This window comes from Micropterus salmoides, unplaced genomic scaffold, assembly GCF_014851395.1.
Source record: "Micropterus salmoides isolate LMB-PRFRI ecotype aquatic unplaced genomic scaffold, ASM1485139v1 Ms_hic_scaffold_3, whole genome shotgun sequence".
NCBI lineage: Eukaryota > Metazoa > Chordata > Actinopteri > Centrarchiformes > Centrarchidae > Micropterus > Micropterus salmoides.
Window position 1 is genome coordinate 3204539 of NW_024042261.1, and position 7663 is coordinate 3212201.

The 7663-nt window shown below is 41.9% G+C and overlaps 1 protein-coding gene across 1 annotated transcript in view; it reads left to right on the top strand.

Moving 5' to 3' along the window:
- Positions 1-7663, top strand: part of nf1a (neurofibromin 1a) — a 194261-nt gene that overhangs the window by 169557 nt on the left and 17041 nt on the right.

Consider the following 7663-nt stretch of genomic DNA (forward strand, 5'->3'; position numbering starts at 1 on the left):
CTTTTTTTCAAGAGAGTAGTTAACACATAGCCATAAGGCCCATTTTCATTAGGTCGCCAAATGGCAGATTAAAATTCTTAACATTTTTTCAATAGCCGTGGCTGGTGGGAGCAATTGCGGTGTATGTCGTGTTTGTATTGACAGTAGGTTATTCTAGGTCATTTTCCACCTCTGAATCTACTCATTTCACACTCACACACACGCACACACCTAGCCTGCACCTCTGGTCTCTCACAGGAAACACATGCTCCGCCTCTTCCTGTCTCTCTCTCCCTCTGTGTCTCTGCTGACTTTCTCCATCAGCAGTATGTTTCATAAAGTCACCGTGTTTAATAAACTCACGTGATTCAGTTTTCAAGTGCGCTGCATGTAGGTCGAAACCGAAACCAGTGTTGGGCAGTAGCGTCGCTAGTAGTGCCGTTACTTGTTTAACTACATTTCTCAGTAGCTTGGTGGTAGCGACGCTATTTTCTGAATCAAATAGCTTTTCGGTAACAAAGCTCTTTTATTGACCGAGTAGCGCGGTATCTTCCACACACGCTACATTTTCCCAAGCATTTCTGAAGGATCAGTGAGTGACGCCCAGTGACATCACGTAGCGTTCCCGGTGCTGATGTCTGCGACTTTGCTGCAGTGGAATTGACGCTATTGTCACTATTGTGATAGTTGTTGCCTGGACTAGTGAGGAGGAAACTTTGAAATGTAGTGGCAGAAACTCGTTTCCATGAGATGAGAGATCTCTGTCTCTCTCTCTGTCTTTCTCGCTCTCTCTTTCTCGCCGATTGCCATCAATGTTTAGGTTGCAATGTTGCCAGAGCACAAATTCACATATAAACAATAAAATATATATAATTAATTAATAATGTGATAATTAAGTAACTTTATTCAAACAACAGTGGTTCTCCGTTTGTTGCATGAGGAAATACATTTAGCTGTAATGATATGACAGCAAGTAGGAGAGTTTCTGTGTGTCTGATGTAGCTCTCTCTGCACACACACAGGTTTTTAGTCTTCTATTGCTACTGTGGAATGACGTTAGTTGAATATAAACTAGGCCTATACTGTGTGTGTGTGTGTGTGTGTGTGTGTGTAGGCCTACATGTAGTTATACATATATATACACACAGTATAGGCCTAGTTATACAGTGGGTACGGAAAGTATTCAGACCCCTTTAAATTTTTCACTCTGTTTCATTGCAGCCATTTTCCAAAAATCTAAAAAGTTCATTTTATTTCTCAGTAATGTACACTCAGCACCCCATCTTGACAGAAAAAAACAGAAATGTAGAAATTTTTGCAAATTTATTAAAAAAGAAAAACTGAATTAAAGCTGCAAGCAGCGTTGGGCGGGCCCTCGCACTTATAAGCGCGTCCGCGTGTGAGCCGGCCGAGTTGCATATTCTGGAGCTCTGCCGGTGCGGCTGTGAATTTGCTACGCGGTTATGACGCCGCATGAAGGTGTTATATGTCACTTCCTGTGTCCCCTATGTGGAGCTACATAGCACTTGCCGCTATGAATATAAATCGGTGTTGGCGTGTAGATGTCTGCGGGGTGGGAGAGTTATCAAGCACGTAAAGTTTGTTTCAGATGTGAGCATGTACACTGAACAATAATGTACCCAAACAATAAAATAAATTCCTTTTATATTTCCCTGCCTTGTTGTTTATGTGTACATACAGAGGAAGAATGTGAGAACAGCACACATTTCATCGTTACTGTGTGCTGTACCGCAGTTCTGTGTCCATGCATGCAGCAAACTGAAAGCACCGTCTGTCGGAGCGTCTACGTGAAAGAGAAGGAAGACATTGCTGGTAGTATTGTCTTCAGAGTTGTTAAACACCTCAGCGCACTGAAGGAAGCCATCTGACTGTGTGAGGGGCAAGATCGTTGATGTCTGCAGGCAGAGTAGGAGCTCTCCTGTCTGACTGGTCCACCAATAGCAGAGAAGATGACCCCTTGAGACACAGCCCCTCCTCATTTGCATAATGAGGCAGAAATGCATACAAAAATTTAAAAAAGACAGGCAGAAATAAATACCATGGGTGAAAATAAATAAGGTAAATAAATACAAAGGAAGAATAAAACAGACAAAAATATTAAAACACACACATAAATAAATACATTAAAAAAATTTGTAATAAATAAAGTTGAATAAACAAATAAGGTAATTATAACAAAGGTGAATAGTAAAGGCACTAATTAAAATATATACATTTATGTCTCCTTGTATAATTTAATTACTACCTACATTTATTTATTTACTTTATTTTTTGTGTATTTAATTGGATGCTTATTTATTTATTGAGCATTTATTTATTTCTGTATTTATTTCTGACTGTGTCAGGATCGGTCCTCCATAACGGGGTGGGAGAGTTATCAAGCACGTAAAGTTTGGTTCAGATGTGAGCATGTACACTGAAGTTACAACAACTTCCTGTGTCATGGCGAAGACTTGATCTCTGACGCCACGCCACGGACACACCCATTGACGAAAACTCGCAAATAGCACAACTTTTCATCTTCAATGCCTTTAGAAGGCACAGCAAAAATTTGAAGTCGGTCGGACTAAATCCCTAGGAGGAGTTCGTTAAAGTACGAAGTGTGTAAATCATCCAAAATTTGACGTAAAATTCAAAATGGCCTACTTCCTGTTGATTTTAGGGCATCGCTCCAAGAGGCTTTTTTGTGCGTCTGGACAAGATACACGTACCACAGAAAATTCGTGCACGTAGGTAAAACGTGCGGCGGGGGCTGCTTTGTTAAAAGTCACTTCCTGTTGCCAGCAGGTGGCGCTATGACTGTCTGTGAATGTCAGCATGTACATGTGTTCAGGGCGGGACTCTCATCCTACATGTACAGTTTGGTCCAGATGTGAGCATGTACACTGAAGTTACGACAACTTCCGTGTCATGGCGAAGAGTTGATCTTTGACGCCACGCCACGGACGCGCCCATTGACGAAAACTTGCAAATAGCACAACTTTTCATCTTCAATGCCTTTAGAAGGCACAGCACAAATTTGAGGTCGGTCGGACTAAATCCCTAGGAGGAGTTCGTTAAAGTACGAAGTGTGTAAATCATCCAAAATTTGACGTAAAATTCAAAATGGCCGACTTCCTGTTGGGTTTAGGCTATGGCTCCAAGAGACTTTTTTGTGCGTCTGGACAAGATACACGTACCACAGAAAATTCGTGCACGTAGGTAAAACGTGCGGCGGGGGCTGCTTCGTTAAAAGTCACTTCCTGTTGCCAGCAGGTGGCGCTATGACTGTGGGTGAATGTCAGCATGTACATGTGTTCAGGGCGGGACTCTCATCCTACATGTACAGTTTGGTCCAGATGTGAGCATGTACACTGAAGTTACGACAACTTCCGTGTCATGGCGAAGAGCTGATCTTTGACGCCACGCCACGGACACGCCCATTGACGAAAACTTGCAAATAGCACAACTTTTCATCTTCAATGCCTTTAGAAGGCACAGCACAAATTTGAGGTCGGTCGGACTAAATCCCTAGGAGGAGTTCGTTAAAGTACGAAGTGTGTAAATCATCCAAAATTTGACGTAAAATTCAAAATGGCCGACTTCCTGTTGGGTTTAGGCTATGGCTCCAAGAGACTTTTTTGTGCGTCTGGACAAGATACACGTACCACAGAAAATTCGTGCACGTAGGTGAAACGTGCGGCGGGGGCTGCTTCGTTAAAGGTCACTTTCTGTTGCCAGCAGGTGGCGCTATGACTGTGGGTGAATGTCGGCATGTACATGTGTTCAGGGCGGGACTCTCATCCTACATGTACAGTTTGGTCCGGATGTGAGCATGTACACTGAAGTTACAACAACTTCCTGTTTCATTGCGAATCATCGACGCCACGGACACGCCCATTGACGAAAACGCGCAAATAGCACAACTTTTCATCGTCAATGCCTTTAGAAGGCACAGCAAAATTTGAGGTCGATCCGACTAAATCCCTAGGAGGAGTTCGTTAAAGTACGAAGTATGTAAATCATCCAAAATGGCCATAAAATTCAAAATGGCCGACTTCCTGTTGACTTTAGGCTATGGGTTCTTGAGGCTTTTTTGTGCGTCTTGATACGATACATGTCCCCAGAAAATTTCGTACATGTAGGTTGAACGTGAACGAGGGGCTAATCATTTCCAATTTTCTAGGTGGCGCTAGCGAGTCATTTTGCCACGCCCATGTGCGAAACTTGTAGAATACGAAATTTTTCACCGGTTCTGACATGTTTGCAAATTTTGGTGAGTTTTCGAGTATGTTTAGGCCATGTCATTTGGGCCTACTTTGCAGAAAAAAAAAAAAAAAAAAAATTAAAGCTGCAAGCAGCGTTGGGCGGGCCCTCGCACTTGTAAGCGCGTCCGCGCGTGAGCCGGCCGAGTTGCATATTCTGGAGCTCTGCCGGTGCGGCTGTGAATTTCCTACGCGGTTCCGACGCCGCATGAAGGTGTATATGTCACTTCCTGTGTCCCCTATGTGGAGCTACATAGCACTTGCCGCTATGAATATAATCGGTATTGACGTGTAGATGTCTGCGGGGTGGGAGAGTTATCAAGCACGTAAAGTTTGTTTCAGATGTGACCATGTACACTGAACAATAATGTACCCAAACAATAAAATAAATTCCTTTTATATTTCCCTGCCTTGTTGTTTATGTGTACATACAGAGGAAGAATGTGAGAACAGCACACATTTCATCGTTACTGTGTGTTAGAGCATGGGAGAACAGTGGATACTTTTAATACAGCCCACACCCCTAATACTGTGTAACTATAACAAGTAGAGAACAGAAGAAAAAGATGTTCTTTCTTTACAACTGTCTGCATAGCTTATTCATATTGTGTAATGAATGAAAATAAATAGGCCTACTAGGCTCCTCTCTACTTTGACATTTAAGATTACTTGTTTGATCCACCTTCATACACATGTGACATTACTGTACAACTTGAGAAAGGTGAGTTGTTTTCTGCTCCAGCCTGCCTAAAAGAAAAGCGTTTTTGGGATTAAATGGACTTTATTAGCTGCTGCAGTGCAGGATGAACTCAGAACAGACCCATTTCTCACCTTATTATTCTAAATCATGCAACGAAGAAGAAGAAATGCATAATAAATCCTGGGACAAAATCTGTCCACAAATACTGTACAGCATGTAGTCTGATGAACAAGACTTGTGTTATAGCTGACTTGGGCAGTGAAATGTTTAATTTTTTAATTCATGTGGTCATAGTTGTCCACAACTCAAATCAGAATATAAGAAGAAATGTTTTATACCACCTCAAGAAGGCTTCCTATCAGAAAGGTAGGAAGGTATTTCAAATGTACAACTGCAGTACTTAAATCTAAGTAAAGTAATTTCCCTGACATTTTTGTGTTACTTTACTTTTAATAGACACATGTAACAGGTTTTATACTTCCTGTGAGTATAATCCAATCAATCTTATTTTCATACTGTATATCCGATGTGTAATTTGATAAATTGTGTTGTATGTCGTGCTCGCATCTCAGAGAAGACTCTGACTGCAACATGCGTCTTTGTAAAGAGAGAAACGGACAGAAAAAGTCTCTAACTCTGCCTGTCAGCTCGCTCTGCTCCGTTAAAACTGAATTTACCATACAGAATTGAATACGAGTGCACTCCAGATTTAGCTGCAGCCAGCTGACCGTGTGCTTCTCTCTATACCGCAGTTCTGTGTCCATGCATGCAGCAAACTGATAGCACTGTCTGTTGGAGCGTCTACATGAAAAGAGAAGGAAGACATTGCTGGTAGTATTGTCTTCAGAGTTGTTAAACACCTCAGCGCACTGAAGGAAGCCATCTGACTGTGTGAGGGGCAAGATCGTTGATGTCTGCAGGCAGAGTAGGAGCTCTCCTGTCTGACTGGTCCACCAATAGCAGAGAAGATGACCCCTTGAGACACAGCCCCTCCTCATTTGCATAATGAGGCAGAAATGCATACAAAAATTTAAAAAAGACAGGCAGAAATAAATACCATGGGTGAAAATAAATAAGGTAAATAAATACAAAGGAAGAATAAAACAGACAAAAATATTAAAACACACACATAAATAAATACATTAAAAAAATTGTAATAAATAAAGTTGAATAAACAAATAAGGTAATTATAACAAAGGTGAATAAGTAAAGGCACTAATTAAAATATATACATTTATGTCTCCTTGTATAATTTAATTACTACCTACATTTATTTATTTACTTAATTTTTTTGTGTATTTAATTGGATGCTTATTTATTTATTGAGCATTTATTTATTTCTGTATTTATTTCTGACTGTGTCAGGATCGGTCCTCCATAGCGGGGTGGGAGAGTTATCAAGCACGTAAAGTTTGGTTCAGATGTGAGCATGTACACTGAAGTTACAACAACTTCCTGTGTCATGGCGAAGACTTGATCTCTGACGCCACGCCACGGACACACCCATTGACGAAAACTCGCAAATAGCACAACTTTTCATCTTCAATGCCTTTAGAAGGCACAGCACAAATTTGAGGTCGGTCGGACTAAATCCCTAGGAGGAGTTCGTTAAAGTACGAAGTGTGTAAATCATCCAAAATTTGACGTAAAATTCAAAATGGCCGACTTCCTGTTGGGTTTAGCCTATGGCTCCAAGAGACTTTTTTGTGCGTCTGGACAAGATACACGTACCACAGAAAATTCGTGCACGTAGGTGAAACGTGCGGCGGGGGCTGCTTCGTTAAAAGTCACTTCCTGTTGCCAGCAGGTGGCGCTATGACTGTCTGTGAATGTCAGCATGTACATGTGTTCAGGGCGGGACTCTCATCCTAGATGTACAGTTTGGTCCAGATGTGAGCATGTACACTGAAGTTACGACAACTTCCGTGTCATGGCGAAGAGCTGATCTTTGACGCCACGCCACGGACACGCCCATTGACGAAAACTTGCAAATAGCACAACTTTTCATCTTCAATGCCTTTAGAAGGCACAGCCAAAATTTGAGGTCGGTCGGACTAAATCCCTAGGAGGAGTTCGTTAAAGTACGAAGTGTGTAAATCATCCAAAATTTGACGTAAAATTCAAAATGGCCGACTTCCTGTTGGGTTTAGGCTATGGCTCCAAAGACTTTTTTGTGCGTCTGGACAAGATACACGTACCACAGAAAATTCGTGCACGTAGGTGAAACGTGCGGTGGGGGCTGCTTCGTTAAAGGTCACTTTCTGTTGCCAGCAGGTGGCGCTATGACTGTGGGTGAATGTCGGCATGTACATGTGTTCAGGGCGGGACTCTCATCCTAGATGTACAGTTTGGTCCAGATGTGAGCATGTACACTGAAGTTACAACAACTTCCTGTTTCATTGCGAATCATCGACGCCACGGACACGCCCATTGACGAAAACGCGCAAATAGCACAACTTTTCATCGTCAATGCCTTTAGAAGGCACAGCAGAAATTTGACGTCGATCCGACTAAATCCCTAGGAGGAGTTAGTTAAAGTACGAAGTGTGTAAATCATCCAAAATGGCCATAAAATTCAAAATGGCCGACTTCCTGTTGAGTTTAGGCTATGGGTTCTTGAGGCTTTTTTGTGCGTCTTGACATGATACATGTCCCCAGAAAATTTCGTACATGTAGGTTGAACGTGAACGAGGGGCTAATTTTTCCAATTTTCTAGGTG